Genomic DNA, 19688 nt, shown 5'->3' with positions numbered 1-19688 from the left:
AGAGGTGGCTGTAGCTCTGGTGGAATGTGGTCTGACATAAGCTGGAACAGTCTTCCCATGAAAGGAATAACAGAATCTGATGCAATGTCCAATCCATTTAGAAATAGTCTGTTTTGAAATTGCTTTTCCTTGGACTGCAGGGTCGTAAGCTACAAAAAGCTGTTCAGACTTCCTACTGGCCTTGGTTCTGTCCAGGTAGTATCGAAGTTGTCTATGAATGTCCAAGGTATGCAAAAGTCTTTCCCCCTTATTCTCAGGATTGGGGAAGAAAGCAGGCTGATGAATGGCTTGATTTAGAGAAACCCTAGATACCACCTTTGGCATAAAAGTAGGGTTGGTCCTTAATGAAACCCTGTCTCTGTGGAAAATAATAAAGGGTGGTATTGCCATTAGGGCCTGTAGCTCCAAAACCCTTCTTGCTGAGGTAATTGCCAACAGGAAAGCTGTTTTCCATGAGAGAAATTGCAAGTCAACTGAAGCTGCTGGCTCAAAAGGAGGTAGAGTCAGTTTTTCTAAGACAAAATTGAGGTCCCAGGCTGGCACTGGGGCCTTTCTTGGTGGCTTAATGTTCTTGATTCCCCTGAGGAATTGTCTTAGTAAGGGGTGAGAGAAAACAGGAGGATCAGTGTTGTATCTAGCTGAAATAGCAGATGCATGTATCTTTATTGAAGAATATGAGAGGCCGCTCTGTAACATATCTGCCAAATATTCCAAGATGAGTGGGATGTTCAGTAATGATGCATCATGTCCCTTGCTGGCTTTCCAATTGCTGAATCTTTTCCACTTTGCTAAGTAAACCTTTCTGGTGGATGATCTTCGAGCCTCTGTTAGTATCCGCTGAACTTCCTTGGAGAGAGATAAGCTGAAGTTATTTATGGGATCTCCCAGGCTGTTAGCTGCAGTGTCTGAAGGTTTGGATGCAGTGTTTCGAAATTGTGTTGAGTCAAAAGTAGAGGCCACTGAGGGAGGGCCCACCTCCTGGTGTGACATATGCTCCGTAGTAGTGGGTACCAGTGTTGTCTTGGCCAATCCGGAGCTATTATGATTCCCTTGGGCTTCTCTGCTTTGATCTTTAGTAATACTGAGGTCATCAGTGGCAGAGGTGGGAATGCATAGATTGCTAAGGAGTTCCAGTTGAATGAAAGGGCATATATTTTCCAAGCCTTTGGATGGTATGTCCTTGTGCAAAATTTTGGTAGAAGATGATTGAGGTGAGAGGCAAATAGGTCCACTTCTGGCTTGCCCCATGTCGAAGTGAGTTGTCTGAAAGCCTTCGGATGTAACCTCCACTCGTGTGGATCTGTGAAATTCCTGCTTAGGCTGTCCGCCAACACATTGTCTTTTCCTGGAACAAACTGGGATTGTAACTGGATGTTTAGACTCAGTGATTTCTCCCAAAGCTGCATTGTCAGTCTGCAAAGGGGGTAAGAGTGGGTGCCCCCTGCTTGTTTATGTACCACATCACAGTGGTGTTGTCTGTCCGTATCATTAAATGGCCTTGCTGGAGTTGGTGCTGAAAAGCCTCAATAGCATGCATTACTGCCAGCATTTCCTTTTGGTTTATATGCAGATGTGTTTCCTTTGGAGACCATTGTCCTTGTATACACCTGCCTCCGATCCAAGGTCTGAGGCGTCTGTAGTCATGGTCTGTGTTATCTGTGGTTTTTTGAATGACATACCTGTGTTTTCCTGGCTCACCGAGGCCCACCATAGGAATTCCTTTTGTAGGCATGGAATGAGTGGTATGATTGTCTCCAAGTTGTTGCTGTGTTGAGACCAAATGCTTCTTAGGTACCATTGAAGCTTTCTCATGTGTAGTCTTGCTAATGGAACCAGTAGAATGCAGGATGCCATGTAACCCAGGGCCTGTAGGAATCTCCTTGCAGTCATCTGGGTGAGTTTTGCTAAACCTTTGAAGTATTGAGTTAACTTCTCTTGCTTGTCTTCTGTCAGGTAAGCCATCTGAGAGGCTGTGTCTAGTTTGGCTCCTAAGAAGATTATTTGCTGGGATGGCTGCAGTCTTGACTTTTGGAAGTTGACTGTGTATCCCAGAGCTTGAAGTAATCGTATGACATAATCCAGGTTTTTGTCAACATCAATTTGTCGTCCGCTTGTATGAGGCAGTCGTCCAGGTACGGGTAAATTTGTATACCCTGGAGCCTGCAATGAGCAATTACTGAAGCCAGGCATTTTGTAAATACTCTGGGCGCAGTAGATAAGCCAAATGGCAATGCTGAGAATTGATAATGCTCTGGCCCTGCAAGAAATCTGAGGTATCTTCTGCAGCTGTGTCTGATAGGGACATGCAGGTATGCCTCCTTGAGGTCCAGAGTAATCAGCCACGACTCCTTGCCCATCATGGGAAGGAGTTGCTGTAGAGTCAGCATTTTGAACTTTGGTACTATGAGAAAGGTGTTTAATGCGGACAAGTCCAGTATTGGTCTCCATTGAGATTCTTTTCTTGGAACAAGGAACAGTCTTGAGTAAAACCCCTGTTATTGTTCTTGTTGTGGAACTCTTTCTATTGCTTTCATTCGAGTCAGCAGAGTGATTTGCTTGATAGCCTCTGCCCTTTGATGTTGTGGTAGATTTGGCATGCCTTGTTTTCTTGGTAAGGTATTAAAATGAAACCTGTACCCTTGGTCTATAATGTCCAAAATCCATTTGTCCTTTGTCAGTCTGTGCCAGTTTCTGCAAACAGGGATAATTTCCCGCCCAAGGGAGCTTCTAGTTGTTCCCTGGTAGGCGGTAGTAAAGGAAAGTCATTGAGTTTGTGGTTGTTGGGCAGGTGAAACCCCTGCGTCACTTCTTTGGTTTCCTGGCTGCCATTGTCGTCCCCTGTAAGGGCCTCTGTATTGGCCTCTTCCTCGGCCACGTCTGTTCTTACCCCTTTGAAACTTTTCTGGATTAGGAAAGGACCAGTTTTTTGAAGGCCAATTCCTACTGAATCTGGGGGGTTGAACCTGGAGGAAATCTTTCACAGTCTGAACTGATTTTGCTTTTTCTTCGATGGTCTTTAACACATCCTTAGCATTTGTACCAAAAGCTTGTTCTTTTCCAAAGTTGCATCCAGAAGTTTTGCTTTTACATGATCTGGTAGAGGTTGATCTTTTAACCAAGCATGTCTCGCATCACTGCCCCTGTCATAGCTGCCCTACATGAAGCTTCCAGTGCATCATATCCACACTGCAGGAAGTGATTGCTTACTTGCTGAGTGTTATGTACAGCTTCCTGCAAAGTCTTCCTGTCTAAAGGATCAGGAGAAGCTAATGTTTTTTGTAAATCTTCTAAGAGATAATCCTGATATTGGAACATATGAAAAAGGCAATTTAAAGCTCTCATAGATAAGGTAGTGGATGTGCAAACCTTTTTACCCCATCTCTCTAATGACCTTGCTTCCCTGTTGGAGGGCAAAGGATTTTTTGAGGTGGAGGCTGAAACTCCTTTATGCCCCTGTGAAATAGTTTCCAAATCAGCAGTATGGGCCCTGAATAAATGGGAATGAGTTTCTGGGACCCTGTAATACCTGTCTGGCTTGGCTGGAGCAGGAGGAAGGGAATCAGGGGTAGCACTAGAATCAGAATACAAATCATCCAGAACATCAAGTACAGGAGGAATAGCTAAGGGCCTGTGCTGAGGCTTCTTAAGGAAAGTCCTAAGGTGTTTCCTAGAATCAGAATATTCCTGACCCTGCCACTTGAAAAGTTCCCTCATGGTATGCAGAACTTCCCCAAAAGAAATATCCTCAGGTGGGAAGGCCGAAGGTATGGAATCTTCTGCATCCGAGTCCTCATAGGTCTGGAAGAGCTCTTCCTGGCTATCAGAGTGGACAGAGCCCTCAGAGTCTTCATCTGAAGGAGAAGGGTCAGAGGGTTCAACCCGGGGCCTTTTATCAGTAGGAGTCTGGGATGCTCTCTCAGGATGGGCCTGTGAACCTCTGATCATGGAAATTAAATCAGCAGCCATGGACATAATTTGTGTCTCCGGAGTCGGCTGAGGTAAGGATTTGGAAGCAATATGCTTTGTTTTGCTGACTGCCTTAGCCCTAGTGTAGGCCTTAATAGACATGGCCATAGGAGGCCTGGCAGCTCCACATGCAGGAGTGACCTTGTCTACAGCAATGGTCTCGGGCATTTCCTCGGTTTCGGTATCCGGAGGAAAGGCTATAACTGGCGTCAGAGTAATGTCTGGAATCGGAGTCGTCGGTAATGCGGTGTCTTCGGTTCGGAGCAGTGGAGAGACCGTCTCAGAGGGAACCAGAGCACTCGCGCTAGGTTTTGGCGTGGAGTCGGTGGTGGACGCGGGCCGAGGATGTCGGTCCCGGTCTTTTCGTTTTTTGGGAGTTTGCGATGTCGGAAGATCCGACGGCATGGTGTAAGCAAATTTATCGCCGAAAAAATCTTCAGCGAACTCCGCCCGGCGCCTGAGAGTGCGCTTGTTGAAGCGAGCACAGGCTACACAGGCCGAGACGTCGTGGTCTGGGCCCAGGCAAGGGAGGCAGTAAGAGTGGAAATCCTTATGAGGTATTTGTTTACCACAAAAAAGACAATTGTTAACTTTTCAGTAATTTCTGACATCGGCTGAGGCAAGAAAAGGTCCCCAACGGGTACTTAGCTTTTGATGACTTCGTATCATAGAATACAGGAGCTGACCGACCGGCACTTGCGAACTGCTTCTGCTTCGGGCACCGCGTGGCAAGAAAGACTGAAGAAAATGGCGTCGGCTGATGCTTATGTACTCCAGCCGCTCTGACGTCGGAGAGAAATGCGACATCAGCCGACGTCGGACCCAGACTTTGGAATCCGGCCGACCGAGGGCTGCCTGAGGCAGGACAACCCACATGTTATGACTGCAGTTGCATTCTTGAAGGACATTAGCCTGGAATAAAAACCTTGACCTTGTTCGTGTGTAGGTACCTCTTGAATAGCTTTCATGTTTATAAGATCTGAAATTTGCTTTTGTGCCTCTGTCCTTTGATTGTGTGGCAGGTTTGGCATGCCTCTCATTTTTGGAAGGGTATGAAAATGGAATTTGTAGCCTCTGTTTATAATGTCCAGGATCCATTTGTCCTTTGTGACAACATGTCAATTTTTTGAGAATAGTGCCAGCTTTCCTCCTAAGGGGGCTGCCATTTGAGACCTGGTTGGCACGCAAAGGGGAAAGTCATTGAGTTTGCTTTCTGAAAGATTGCAAGTTGTCCTCACCACCTCTTTGTGTAGGAGCTTGCCATTGTCTGCCTCTGTACGATCCTTGTGATTGTCCTCTGCCCCTCGGGCGCCTGTATCTGCCTCTTTGGGGTCTGTCTGTGGCAGGAAAGGACCAGTTTTTGGAAGGCCAATTTCTACTAAAACGTGGGGGTTGAACCTGCAGAAATTCTTTCACAGTTTGCATTGATTTAGCCTTTTCCTCCATTTTCTGTAATACTTCCTCAGCATTTGCCCCAAATAGTACATCCTTTTGAAGAGGGGCGTCTAGTAATTTAGCTTTGACATGATTAGGCAAGGCTTGTTCCTTGAGCCAGGCATGCCTACGTATGACTGAGCCTGTAACAGCAGCTCTACATGAGGCCTCTAGAGCATCAAAACCACATTGTAAGGTATGTTTACCCACTTGTTCTGCACTATGCATCAAATCCTGCAACTCCTTCAAGTCTGGTTGTTCAGGTTGTGACATTTTACTTTTCAATTGAGATAACAGAAACGGTTGGTATTTTAGCATATGAAACTGACAGTTTAAGGCCCTCATGGATAAGGTAGCCGAGGTATATACCTTTTTTCCCCATCTTTCTAAGGATCTGGAATCTCTCTTGGAAGACAATGGATTTTTGGCAATGGAGGCCTTAACTCCCTTGGACCCCTGTGAGAAGGTTTCTAGGTCAGCAGCATGGCTTCTGTATAGAAATTGGTGTGAGTCAGGAACCCTGTAGTACCTGTCAGGCTTAACTGGAGCTGGAGGTAGAGAGTCCGGGTTAAGGCAGGCCTCCGAGTAAACATCATCTAGGATGTCCAAGACAGGAGGTATAGCCAGAGGCCTGTGCTGGGGTAACAAAAGAAATTCCCTGAGCCTTTTCTTGGAATCTGAATAATCCTGGCCTTCCCAGTGGAAGTGTTCCCTTAAGGTATGCAAAGTTTCCCCAAATGAGTAATCCTCAGGGGGGGATACAGAAGGAATCGACTCCTCTGCATCAGAGTCTTCAAAAGGGGAGTAAGACTGTTCCTGATCATCAGAGTGTTCTGAAATAATGGAGCCCTGATCAGAGGAGGGGGAATCTTCCTCCACTCTGGGCCTTTTGTCCGGAGGTGGCTGAGAACCTCTGATTAGAGTAACTAAATCCTCAGCCATTTTAAGCATCTGTTTCTTAGGCATGGGGCCTGGAGATGGGCCCTGTGTAGCTGGTCTCTTAGGGTGCATGGTTGCTTTAGACTTGGTGAAAGCCTTGATGGAGAAAGAAGAGGAAGGTCTGAAGACACCTTGAGTGGAGGTGGACCTGTCCACATTCTGTGTTTCAACGCCAAGAGTGGCTTCGGTATCTGTAGTCGGGGTGTGGGCCGAGGAGCCTGCGACCTCGGGTACAGGAGACACAGCCAAAGATGTGTCATCGGTAATCAGGGGCTGCGTAGGCGCCTCGCTGAGAACCGGACCACGTGTAGTCGGCTTTGGCGTGGTGTCGGTAGAGGCCGCGGACCTCGAGTGTCGGTCCTTGTCTTTGCGCTTTTTAGACAAAACCGGAGTCGGAGTATCTGATGACATAGTATAGTTAAATGCTTTCCCAAAAAAATGCTGGGCGAACTCCGCCCGACGCTTAATAGTGCGTTTGTTGAATGTAGCACAAAAGCGACAGACCGAGACGTCGTGGTCTGGGCCTAAACAAGGTATACAGAGGGAATGGAAATCCTTATGCGGTATTTGCTTCCCACAAGAAATACAATTATTAACTTTGTCTGACATCGGTCTGAGGCAAGAAAAGTTTCCCCAACGGGGTACTTAGCTTTTAAGAAGACTTCGGTTTCCAAATTTTTCGTAATCTCAGGAGCTGGCCGACTGGCACTTGCGAACTGCTTCTGCTTCGGGCACCGCATGGCAAGAAAGACTGAAGAAAATGGCGTCGGCTGGTTCTTTTATATCCCTGTCGCACTGACGTCAGGGAAGAAGCGACGACAACCGACGCCGGACCTAGACTTTGGAATTCGGCCGACCGAGGACCCGCCTGACGGCAGGAGAACCCATCTGTTATGACTGCAGCTGTATGCACGATGAACATCATCAAGTGCCCTTTGGCTTAAGGCTAAAAGCATCTGGTGCTACACAAAGGCCAAAAGGTTTCCTGTTTAGTGGGGCAGAAGTTTCAGTCTGAAAACAACATAACGCTCAACAACATTTACAGCAGATAAAAATAATTCAGTGTAATTTGTCGGTCTCTTCTAAGAATATCATCAACCTGAAAATTCTATGCATCATGAATAATAAAAAAAAAAAAAAAAAAAAGCACAAATTACAAACCAACACAACACAGAGGACAACCAACATAATTATAAACTGCTGAGAAAAATGTCCCAAGAGAATACAAGTCACCTGGACAAACCAATAGACTGACCATCAAATGTAATGATGTAAAAAAAAAAAACACTACAGGTGGTGTGGACCTACAGATTCTTGTCCACTCAATATCCTACTAATGTCTTTGGTGTACAGAGGGGGCCACCCTGCTTTGGAAATGTCTGAAACTTTAAAGGCCTGTCAGGATAGGCGGATGTCCATCTGTGGCTAATTGCCGTCTATAATGAGTCAAAGTGCAGCAATAACTCCTACAGGGAATATCATTCACCACACTGCCAGGGAGGAGGAGGAAGGTGAAACACGCAGACGCAACTGATCATGAACAGCTCTCCCTCCTCACACAACCATAACACACTAAGGTGCTGTCAGGGCAAGGGGTCAAGGTCTACAACCCCAAGAGACCCTCACATGAATGACCCCAGTGAATATCATTCACCACACTGCCAGGGAGGAGGAGGAAGGTGAAGCACACAGACGCAACTGATCATGAACAGCTCTCCCTCCTCACACATCATTCGCCACACTGCCAGGGGGGAGGAGGAGGAAGGTGAAACACACAGATACAACCGATCATGAACAGCTCTCCCTCCTCACACATCATTCACCACACTGCCAGGGAGGAGGAGGAAGGTGAAGCACACAGACGCAACTGATCATGAACAGCTCTCCCTCCTCACACATCATTCACCACACTGGCAGGGAGGAGGAGGAAGGTGAAAAGTACAGTTTTGTACCTACCATAAATGTAGATGTCCGAGAGGTATGCATCTGCAGTCATAACAAATGGGTTGTCCTGCCAGGCAGCCCTTCGGTCGGCCGGATTCCAAAGTCTGGGTCTGGCCTCGGCTGATGTCGCACTTCACCCGACATCATAGCGGCTGTTCATTGGGTATAAAGGCATCAGCCGATGCCATTTTCCTCAGTGTTTCTTGCCCCAGATGCCAGGTGCCCTCTAGGAAGGCTAAATTTGGATAAATGCAAATGATTCCAAACAGAAGAGAGCAAATAAAAATAAACATGTATATACATATATATATATAAACAAATACACCATAATAGATTCCCCCAGCTAGCTACAAGATGGGAAAATACCCTAGGAGTACCGCAGAGGGGAAGGAGGGTGGGTAATCCTGACTGCAGATGCATACCTCTCAGACATCTACATTTATGGTAGGTACAAAACTGTACTATGTCCTTCAAGGATGCATCTGCAGTCCTAACAAATGGGTAGAATACCATAGCTAAACTGGGGGAGGAGGCACTAAGGAGGCACTAAGAGTTTATGGTGTAGTTAAGATCCCTTGCAAAACAGCAGTGGCAAAACCTGCTCGGGATCTGGAGTATAAAGGTAGATTATAATGCTTGGCAAATGTATGCACGGAGCTCCAAGTAGCAGCCTCTAAAATGTCTTTGGTAGCCACTCCTTGTAAGAAAGCTGTAGTAGTGGCTGTAGCCCTTGTGGAGTGAGGTCTGATGTTTTCTGGAGTTGCCTTTCCATGGAAAGAGTAACAAAATCTAATGCAATTTCCTATCCATTTTGAGATTGTTTGTTTTGAAATTGCTTTTCCTTCCATTCCTGTTGCATATGCTACCAGAAGCTGGTCAGTTTTTCTATTGTTCTTGGTTCTGTCCAGGTAGTAGCGCAATTGTCTGTGTACATCCAAGGTATGCAGTAATCTTTCCCCCCCTGTTCTGCGGGTTGGGGAAGAATGTTGGTAGGTGTATTGCTTGGTTTAATGATACCCTGGAGAAGGGCTGAACTGCCATTAATGCCTGTAATTCAGAAACCCTTCTAGCTGAAGTGATTGCAAGCAGGAATGCAGTTTTCCAAGATAAGCACTGTAATTCTGCTGTTGCTGCTGGTTCAAAAGGGGGGAGTGTCAACTTTTCTAACACAAAGTTCAAGTCCCATGTAGGCAATGGTGGTTTCCTTGGTGGCTTTACATTTTTAATTCCTCTCAGAAACTGCCTGAGTAGAGGTTGAGAGAAGACTGGAGGATCCATGTTGTATTCTGCTGAAATTGCTGATGCATGAATCTTAATGGAGGAGTAAGACAGGCCATTGTGGAACAGTTCTGCTAAATATTCCAGGATGTTAGCTATGTTCTCCAATGATGCATCTACTCCTTTTGCTGCACTCCAAATGAGGTATCTTTTCCATTTTGCTGAATAAGTTTTCCTTGCTGAGGGTCTGCGAGCCTCCAAGATAATGTCTTTAACCCTTTGAGATAAATCTGGGTTATTTTGTTTTATGTAATGTTCCAAGCAGCTAGCTGCAGTGTTTTCAAGTTTGGATGCAGGGTCTTGAAGTTGTTCTGTGTTAGCAGTAGAGGTAGTAGGGGTAGAGGCCATGCGTGTTCCCGAGACATACTCCTCAGTAGCGGGTACCAATGTTGCCTCAGCCAGTGTGGAGCTATCAAGATGATCCTCGGGTGTTCTTCTTTGATCTTCAGTAGCACTTTGTGCATCAAAGGAAGAGGTGGGAATGCATATGCTGTCAGGTTTTCCCAACTGAAGGATAGGGAGTCCACCTTCCAAGCAAGTGGGTGGTATGTCCTTGTGCAGAATTTTTTCAATTGGTGGTTGTGTGGGGATGCGAAGAGGTCTATTTCTGGCAGTCCCCATTTCCTTGTAATGGATTTGAAGATGTCTGGATGCAGCATCCATTCGTGGGCATCCGTGGTAGTTCTGCTTAAGATGTCTGCTAGTATATTTTCTTTTCCTGGCACAAATATGGCCTGGAGCTGAATGTTGAGGTTCAGGGCCACATTCCAGAGGTCCATTGCCATCCGGCATAGAGGATATGAATGTGTGCCTCCCTGTTTGTTGATATACCACATAACTGTGGTGTTGTCTGTCCTTATCAGCAAATGACCCTGTTGAAGAAACGGTCTGAATGTCTGAATTGCCTGTTTTACTGCCAGAATCTCTTTTTGATTTATGTGTAGGTTCATCTGGTCTTGAGTCCATAAGCCTTGTATGCACTTGTCCACCATGTGTGCCCCCCAACTGAGGTCTGAGGCGTCCGTGGTGATAGTCTGGCTTGGGTGGGGCCTGTGGAAGGGCAGTCCTTTGTTCAATTGACAGGCCTGGGCCCACCATTGGAATTCTTGCTTCAGGCATGGAATTATTGGAATTCGGGTTTCTAGGCTGTGCTTGTGCTGAGACCATAAATTCCTCAGGTACCATTGCAACTTCCTCATATGTAGTCTGGCATGTGGAATCAAAATTATGCAGGATGCCATGTAGCCCAGGGCTTGCAGGATTTTTCTTGCTGTAAGCTGGTTCTGCGCTGTTAATGCCATGAAATAGAGTGGTAGCTGCTTCTGTTTTTCTGCTGTGAGGAATGCCATCTGGTTTGATGTGTCCAGTTCTGCACCCAAGAAAGTTATCCTTTGGGATGGTATCAGCCTTGACTTTTTTGTGTTGACTGTATATCCCAGGGCTTGCAGCAGGTGAATAACCTTTTTCAAATCTTTTGTTAATTTGTCTTTGCTGTCCGCTTGTAACAGGCAGTCGTCCAGGTATGGATAAATTTGAATTCCCTGAAGCCTGCAGTGAGCAATTACTGATGCCAGGCATTTCGTGAATACTCTGGGCACAGTAGATAAGCCAAAAGGCAATGCTGAGAATTGATAATGCTCTGATCCTGCAAGAAATCTGAGGTATCTTCTGCAATCTGGTCGAATAGGGACGTGCAGGTATGCCTCCTTGAGATCCAGAGTCACCAGCCAAGACTCCTTGCCCAGCATGGGAAGAAGTTGCTGTAGGGTCAGCATTTTGAATTTTGGAACAATGAGATATGTGTTCAGAGCGGACAGGTCGAGGATAGGTCTCCATTGGTTTTCCTTTCTTGGTACTAGGAAAAGCCTTGAATAAAATCCTTGTCCTTGTTCCATAGCCGGTACCTTTTCTATAGCTCTCATCCTTAGTAAGTGGTCTATTTGATGTAGAGAGTTTGTCTTTTGGTTTGGAGGTAGGTTTGGCATTCCTCTCTTCCTTGGAAGAGTATGGAAGTGAAACCTGTAGCCTTTGTCTATTGTCTGTAAAATCCATTTGTCTCCTGTAATATGATGCCAATTTACTGAAAATAAAGCTAACTTTCCGTCTAAGGGTGCTTCTAGTTGTTCCCTGGTAGGCGGTTTCAGAGCCAAGTCACTGTGATTGTCCTGTGGAAGGGGTAGTGGCTTTATCTGTGGCAGTACTTCTCTGGCTGTTAGGCTGCCACTGACATCCCCTGTAGGCACCTCTGGATTGACCTCTGCCCCTTGGGCGTCTAATTTCTGCTTCTCTGTGCTCTGGTGGTGTCTGGAAAGGACCAATTCTTGGAAGGCCAGTTCCTACTAAACCTCGGAGGCTGGACCTGTAAGAAATCCTTGACTGTCTGGACAGATTTAGCTTTTTCTTCCACGTTCTTCAACACTTGCTGTGCAGGGGAACCAAACAAACTGTGCTTTTCCATGGGAGCATCTAGAAGCTTGGACTTTACATGGTCTGGTAAGGATTGCTCTTTTAACCATGCATGCCTTCTGATCACTGTACCAGTCATAGCTGATCTAAAGGAGGCCTCCGGTGCATCATAGCCGCATTTTAAGGAATGATTACTGACCTGCTGAGTGTTATGTACCAAATCCTGAAGGGACTTACGGTCTTAAAGGCTCAGGTGAGGACAGTTTTTTAGTTAGCTGATCTAACAGGAATTCCTGATACTGAATCATGTGGAAGTGACAGTTTAAGGCCCTGGCCGAAAGAGTAGCAGAAGTATACACTTTTTTACCCCATCTCTCTAAAGCCCTAGATTCTCTTTCAGAGGGGAGTGGGTTTTTGGAAGAGGCAGCTGCTACAGCTTTGGGGCCCTGTGAAATAGTTTCAGGATCTGCAATAGGAGCCTTATACAAGTGATAATGTGTGTCCGGAACCCTGTAGTACCTGTCGGGCTTAGCAGGGGCCGGAGGAAGAGAGTCAGGAGCAGTACAAACATCATTAAATGCATCATCCACAACTGTAAGTACTGGAGGAATGGCTAAAGGCCTATGCTGTGGCAAATGTAAAAAGGTCCTAAGCCTTTTCCTAGAGTCTGAAAAATCCTGGCCCTGCCATTGAAATTGTTCTCTCATAGCATGCAGTGTTTCCCCAAAAGAAAATTCCTCAGGAGGAGAGGCAGAAGGGATGGAGTCTTCTGCATCTGAGTCCTCATATGGAGAATAAGGGCCTTCTGGGGGATTTGTATTGTCTGAATCATCAGAGGAGTAATCAGTAGAAACTGGCTCAGGGGGCTCTGCTCTAGGCCTCTTCTCTGGAGGGGGGTGAGAGGCCCTGTCAGGGTGAGGCTGGGTTCCCCTGATCAAAGAAATGAGATCCTCTGCTAGACTAAGCATTTGATTACTAGAGCTAGGCCTGTGAGAGGGGGTTTTAGTAGGCAAGGCCTTTGTTGATTTAGCTGCTTTAGCCCTGGCAAAAGCCTTAATTGACATGGATGCAGGGGGCCTAGCAGCTCCACGTGCAGGAGTAGATATATCTAAGGGGATAGTATCTGATAATTCCTGAGAACCTGTAAGACCAGGTGGAATTTCCATAGCAGATTCAGCCGGATGAGGCCTCGGTTGTAGGAGGCATGCTTTCGGCCGAAGGAAGAACCGCGGACTCTGTTTCAGCCAAAACCGCGGGCCGCGAGTGTCGGTCCTTTTCCTTACGCTTTTTAGCTAATTGTGAAGTCGGAGTCTCCGACGGCATGTTATAAGCAAAAGCGGAGCCGAAAAACTCCTCTGCAAACTCCGACCGACGTCTAAGTGTCCGTCGGTTGAAGGAAGCACAGGCTAGACAAGCTGCTACGTCGTGGTCTGGGCCTAAACAAGGTAGGCAGTAAGAGTGGAAATCTTTATGAGGTATTTGTTTCCCACAAGTTAAACAGTTATTCACTTTTTCTGACATCGGCTGAGGCAAGAAAGAGTCCCCAACGGGGTACTTAGCTTTTTAGAAGTCTTCGGTAGTAGCAATCTCTGGTTCTGACCGACCGGCACTTGCGAACAGCTTCTGCTTCGGGCGCCACGCGGCAAGAAAGACTGAGGAAAATGGCGTCGGCTGATGCCTTTATACCCAATGAACAGCCGCTATGACGTCGGGTGAAGTGCGACATCAGCCGAGGCCAGACCCAGACTTTGGAATCCGGCCGACCGAAGGGCTGCCTGGCAGGACAACCCATTTGTTAGGACTGCAGATGCATCCTTGAAGGACATCACACAGATACAACTGATCATGAACAGCTCTCCCTCCTCACACAACCATAACACACTAAGGTGCTGTCAGGGCAAGGGGTCAAGGTCTACAACCCCAAGAGACCCTCACATGAATGACCCTTCTAGAGCATCATTGCACCCTGGGGCTAGATTTACATATGTGAACTGAAACAAAGTCGGGGGTCATGTAAGCCGAGATCCAGAGAAGTAAAACAAATTATGTGCAGGGAATGGTCCCCATGGAGACCATTACCATATTTCCCAGACACATTTAGACAATCAATGCAGTATAGAAAAATTACAGTTGTGTACACTTACCATAAATGTAGATGTTAGAGTGTATTCACTGTTGCAGTCATTACACTTGGGTTTATCCTGCTAGCAGGCTACCCTCAGTCGGCCTGAATTCCAAAGTCTTGGTCCGGCGTCGGCTACTGTCGCCTCTTCCCTGACGTCAGTGTGCCAGGGGTATAAAGGATGCAGCAGACACCATTTTCTTCAGTTTTTCTTGCCTCAGATGTCAGATGCCCCCAAAAAGGAAGGCTAAAAATATGCCAATCAAACATGCATGCACCAAAATATATAATACCTTCATCTACAAGCAAATACACCACATAGGTAGTATAGATTAGAGAAGTGCAGCTAATTTCCAGCAAAAAGAGATGGGGGATGGTGGGAGGGTAACCTGGACTGCAACAGTGAATACACTTGAATGTCTACATTTATGGTAAGTGTACACAACTGTACTATGTTCTTAGTGTTTCACTGTTGCAGCCATTACACTTGGGTTGAATCCCAAAGCTATGGTTGGGAGGCTGGAGCTAAATAGCATTAGGAGCGGCTATGAGGTCCTGCAGAACTGCAGTGGCAAAGCCTGCCCTGGATTTAGAGTAGAGTGGTAAATGATAGTGCTTTGCAAAGTTGTGCACTGAACTCCAGGTAGCAGCCTCTAAGATGTCTTTGGTTGGTACTCCCCTGAGGAAGGCTACTGAAGTGGCTGCTGCTCTGGTAGAATGTGGCCTAATGCCCTTAGGCACTGGCTTGCCATGTTGTGAATAGCAGAAACGAATGCAGTGGCCTATCCACTTTGAAATAATCTGCTTTGAGATAGCCTTTTCCTTGTGATTCTGCAGCATATGCCACTAGTAGTTGCTCAGTCTTTCTGAAGGCTTTGGTTCTGGTTCAAGTAGAAGCGTAGCTGTCTGTGTATGTCCAAATAATGCAGAATTCTCTCCCCCTTATTCTGTGGGTTTGGATAAAAAGTAGGCAGATGGATAGTTTGGTTAAGAGCCACACTAGACAATGCCTTAGGCATAAATGTCAGGTTTGTCCTCAGAGAAACCCTGTCCGGATAAAAAAATGATAAAAGGTTCCACAGCCATGAGTGCCTGTAGCACTGAGACTCGTCTTGCAGAGGTTATTGCTAGGAGCAGAGCTGTTTTCCAAGTTAAAACTTTATATCAACTATAGCGGCTGGCTCAAAAGGAGGCCGAGTTCGTTTTTCCAAAACATAATTGAGATTCCATGCAGGTATTGGTGATCTCCTTGGAGGCCTTAAGTTTTTGGGTCCTCTGAGGTATTGCCTTAACAAGGGATGAGAAAAGATTGGTGGCTCTGTATTGTAATGAGCCAAAATAGCAGAGGCATGAATTTTAACTGATGAAAAAGATAGGCCTTTGGTCCAGCATCTCAGTTAGGTATTGCAAAATCTGAGGAATATTTGGTGCTGCTGTGTCAATTCCTTGTGCCTGGTTCCAGGCACAGAATCTCTTCCATTTTCCAGCATAAGATTTTCTTGTACTAGGCCTCCTGGCCTCCAAAATGACATCCATCACCGCTTGAGAGAGAGGTGTGTTTTGTATGACTACATTAGCTGCCATGCTGCCAGATTTAAGGTCTTGAGATGGCTATGCAGGATCCGATTGTTTTGTTGGGACAGTAGGTGAGGTATTTGAGGTAAGGTCCAGGCTGGGCATTTAGACAAGTTCCTTAGGATTGGATACCAGTACTGGCGGGGCCAGTCTGGAGCAATCAGTATCATTTTTGGCTTTTCTTGTCTGACCTTTAGGAGTACCTTGGGGAGGAGAGGCAGCAGAGGAAAGACATATACTGTTAATTTTTTCCAGCTGAAAGATAGGGCATCCACTTTCCATGCTTGTCTGTGATAAGTCCTTGTGCAGAATCTCTTTAGTTGGCAGTTGTGAGGACAGACAAATAGGTCTATGTCCGGGCATCCCCATTTCCTTATCATGTTGAAGACTTGTGGATCCAATTTCCACTCGTGGGGATCGATGACGTTTCTGCTTAGTTCGTCTGCCAGAGTATTTATCTTTCCTGGCAGGAATTGTGCCTGCAGATGTACCTGGTAAGTCAATGCTGTGTCCCACAAAGTCATGGCTAGTCTGCAGAGGGGGTAAGAATGAGTGCCTCCCTGCTTGTTTATATACCACATGACCGTGGTATTGTCTGTCTATCAGTAATTGACCTGGATGAGGTAGGTCCTTGAGGGCTGTGTCAGGGCATTCTGAACAGCTAGCATCTCTTTTTGATTGATAAATAGATGCATTTGGTTGGCGGACCATGTGCCTTGAATACATCTTCCTGCCATGTGTGCCCCCCAGGCATAATCTGATGCATCCGTTGTCAATGTCTGCCTGGCTGGGGGCAAGGTGAATGGCTGTCCCTTGTTCTGGTGACAGGCCTTCGCCCACCATTGAAACTCCTGTTGCAGGCAGGGAATGAGAGTAATTATTGTTTCCAGGCTGTGGCAATCCTGAGTCCAAACACTTTTTAGGTACCACTGAAGTTTCCTCATATGCAGTCTTGCATATGGAATTAGTAGAATGCAGGATGCCATGAGGCCCAAAGCCTGCAGAATTTTTCTTGCAGATAACTGGGCCTTTGTTGCCAACAATTTGAAGTAGGTAGTCAGTTGCCTTTGTTTGTCTGGTGCGAGATAAGCCATCTGGGCAGTTGTATTTAAGCTTGCACCCAGGAATATTATCTCTTGGCAGGGTACTAGTTTTGATTTCTGTTCATTGACTGTGTACCCTAGACATGGTAGTAATCTTTTTACAAATGCCAGATGCTGTAGTAGAATGTCCTTGTTCTCTGCTTGTATGAGGCAGTCATCCATGTAAGGATATATTTGTATTCCTCTTTGTCTGCAGAATGCAATTACTGGTGCCAGGCACTTTGTGAAGACCCTAGGCAAAGTAGGTAAGCCAAAGGGCAGTGCAGAGAATTGGTAGTGCATTGAGCCAGCTTTGAATATGAGGTATCTTCTGCATATTTGTCTGATTGGGACATGCAGGTATGCCTCTTTTAGGTCTAAAGTCACAAGCCAAGCCTTCTTGCCCAGCATGGGCAGAAGCTGCTGTAAGGTCAACATTTTGAATTTTGGTATATCCAGATATGTGTTTAGAATAGATAGGTCCAGTACTGGTCTCCAGGCTTTGTCCTTTCTGGGTACCAAGAACAGTCTTGAATAAAATCCTTGTCCCTGCTCTTGTTCTGGTACTTGTTGAATGGCCCTCATGTCCATGAGGGACGAGACTTGCTTTTGTGCCTCTGCCCATTGTTTTTTTGGTAGGTCAGGCCAACTGGTTGCCCTTGGCAGGGTAGAAAGTGAAACTTGTAGCCCCGTGACACTATGTCTAAGACCCATTTGTCCTGGGTTATTATGTGCCAATTTTGAGAAAAAAGTGCTAGTTTTCCCCTTAAAGGTGCTGCCAAAAGATAAGTACTTGGCGCAGGCAGGGGGAAGTCATTGGGACCGTTTCCTGTAAGGCTGTGATTTGTCTTCTCCACTTTTGGAGGTAGAAGCACCCCATTGTTTAGACCTGTATGATCCTTGGGGCTGGGATCTGCCTCTTGGGCATCTGCCCCTTTGTGGTCTATCTGACACTGGAAAGGACCAATTCTTTGTAGGCCAGTGTCTGCTAAATGTTGAAGGTTGTACCTGTAAGAAATCCTTGACTGTTTGCATAGATTTAGCTTTGTTCTCCATTTTCTTTAACACCTCTTCTGCTTTAACACCAAAGTATCATGTTGTAATGGAGCATCTAATAATTTTGCTTTAACATGATCTGGTAAATTTTGTTCCTTTAACCAAGCATGCCTTCTAATGACAGAACCCGTGACAGCGGCCCTGCAGGAGGCCTCCAAAGAATCAAAACCACATTGCAAAGTATGCTTTCCAACTTGCTCAGCTGCATGCAATAAATCCTGCATTTCTTTGTTTTCTGCACCTTCAGAATTTATCAACATTTTCTGTTTAAGCAGTGACATAATATATTGCTGATATTTGAGCATATGGAACTGACAATTTAGAGCCCTTATAGCCAAGGTAGCAGAGGTGTAAATCTTTTTTCCCCATCTGTCTAATGCCCTAGAATCCCTGTCGGAGGGGGTAGGGATTTTTGCAGTGGATGCCTTGACCCCTTTGGGACCCCGGGAAATAGTTTCTGGGTCAGAAGCAGGGTTTTTGAAAAGGAATTTATGAGAGTCATGTACCCTGTAATATCTGTCCGGCTTAACAGAAGCTGGAGGTAAGGAGTCAGGGGTCAGGCTGGACTTTGAAAATACATCATCTACTATGTCTAACACAGGTGGAATAGCTAGGGGCCTGTGTTGTGGGAGTAAAAGAAAGTCCCTGAGCCTTTTCTTAGATTCAGAATAATCTTGGCTCTCCAGGTGGAAATGTTCCCTCATGGTATGCAAGGTTTCTCCAAAAGAGTAATCCTCAGGAGGAGAGGCTAAAGGGATAGATTCTTCAGCATGAGAATCCTCATAGGGAGGAAGAGAGTATTCCTGATCAGAAGAGGAATCTGAGGAAATGGAAACCTGATCTGAAGATTCATATTCTGGCTCTGGCCTAGGCCTCTTATCAGGAGGGGGATGGGAACCCCTGATCAAAGTAATTAAGTCTTCTGCCATTTTGAGCATCTGTTTTTTGGGCATGGAGGCCTGGCCATGAGGCTGTTGTACTTGTTTCTTTGTCTTTAAAGATACTTGAGTCTTTGCCTTTGTAGTTGTAGTCGCTTTAATGTACAATTGAGTAGGTCTGAAAACACCCTCAGAAGCCGATGCCTGCTCAGCGGCTCCGGACCCATCTGAGGGAATAGTTTCCAAAGGTCCAATACCTTGAGCTTCCAGCGGCCTAGGCGACTCCACGTGGGAGTTTAGAGCGGCCTGCGGTTCCAAAGTAGCGGGCATCAGGGGCTGCGAAAGCGCCTCACTGGGAGGCGGCGAACCGGCGACTGGCTTCGAAGAAGCCTTGTCATCGGTTTTAGACCTCGGATGCCTGTCCTTTTCTTTTTCTTTGCGTTTCTTGTGAATTACGGTAGTCGGTTGAGTATCTGACAGCATCGTGTAATTAAATCTTCTGCCAAAATAATGAAAAGCAAAATCGTACCAGCGCTTTATTGTGTGCTGGTTAAATCTAGCACAAAACCGACAGCTAGCAAAGTCGTGGTCAGGGCCTAGGCAAGGAATACAGTAAGAATGAAAATCCTTATGAGGTATTTGCTTCCCACAAGAAATACAATTATTAACTTTTTCTGACATCGGTCTGGAGCAAGAAAAAAGTTTTCCCCAACGGGGTACAGTACCTAGCTTTAAATGAAGACTTCGGATCTGAAATTCGAACACGAAAATCTCAGGAGTCGGCCGACCGGCACTTGCGAATTGCTTCTGCTTTGGGCACCGCGCGGCAAGAAAGACTGAAGAAAATGGCATCGGCTGCATCCTTTATACCCCTGGCGCACTGACGTCAGGGAAGAGGCGACAGCAGCCGACGCCGGACCAAGACTTTGGAATTCAGGCTGACTGAGGGTAGCCTGCCAGCAGGATAACCCAAGTGTAATGACTGCAACAGTGAAACACGAAGAACAT

General features: G+C 46.1%; 1 protein-coding gene across 1 annotated transcript in view; it reads right to left on the bottom strand.

The window, feature by feature from the left end:
• Positions 1–19688, bottom strand: part of UBE2Z (ubiquitin conjugating enzyme E2 Z) — a 635363-nt gene that overhangs the window by 124292 nt on the left and 491383 nt on the right. The window lies entirely within an intron of this gene.

Source organism: Protopterus annectens, chromosome 13.part0 (assembly GCF_019279795.1).
Source record: "Protopterus annectens isolate FY-2018-M chromosome 13.part0, PAN1.0, whole genome shotgun sequence".
Classification (NCBI taxonomy): domain Eukaryota; kingdom Metazoa; phylum Chordata; order Ceratodontiformes; family Protopteridae; genus Protopterus; species Protopterus annectens.
The sequence above is the reverse complement of the archived record's forward strand: the minus strand, read 5'-3'. Positions and strand labels throughout refer to the sequence as shown.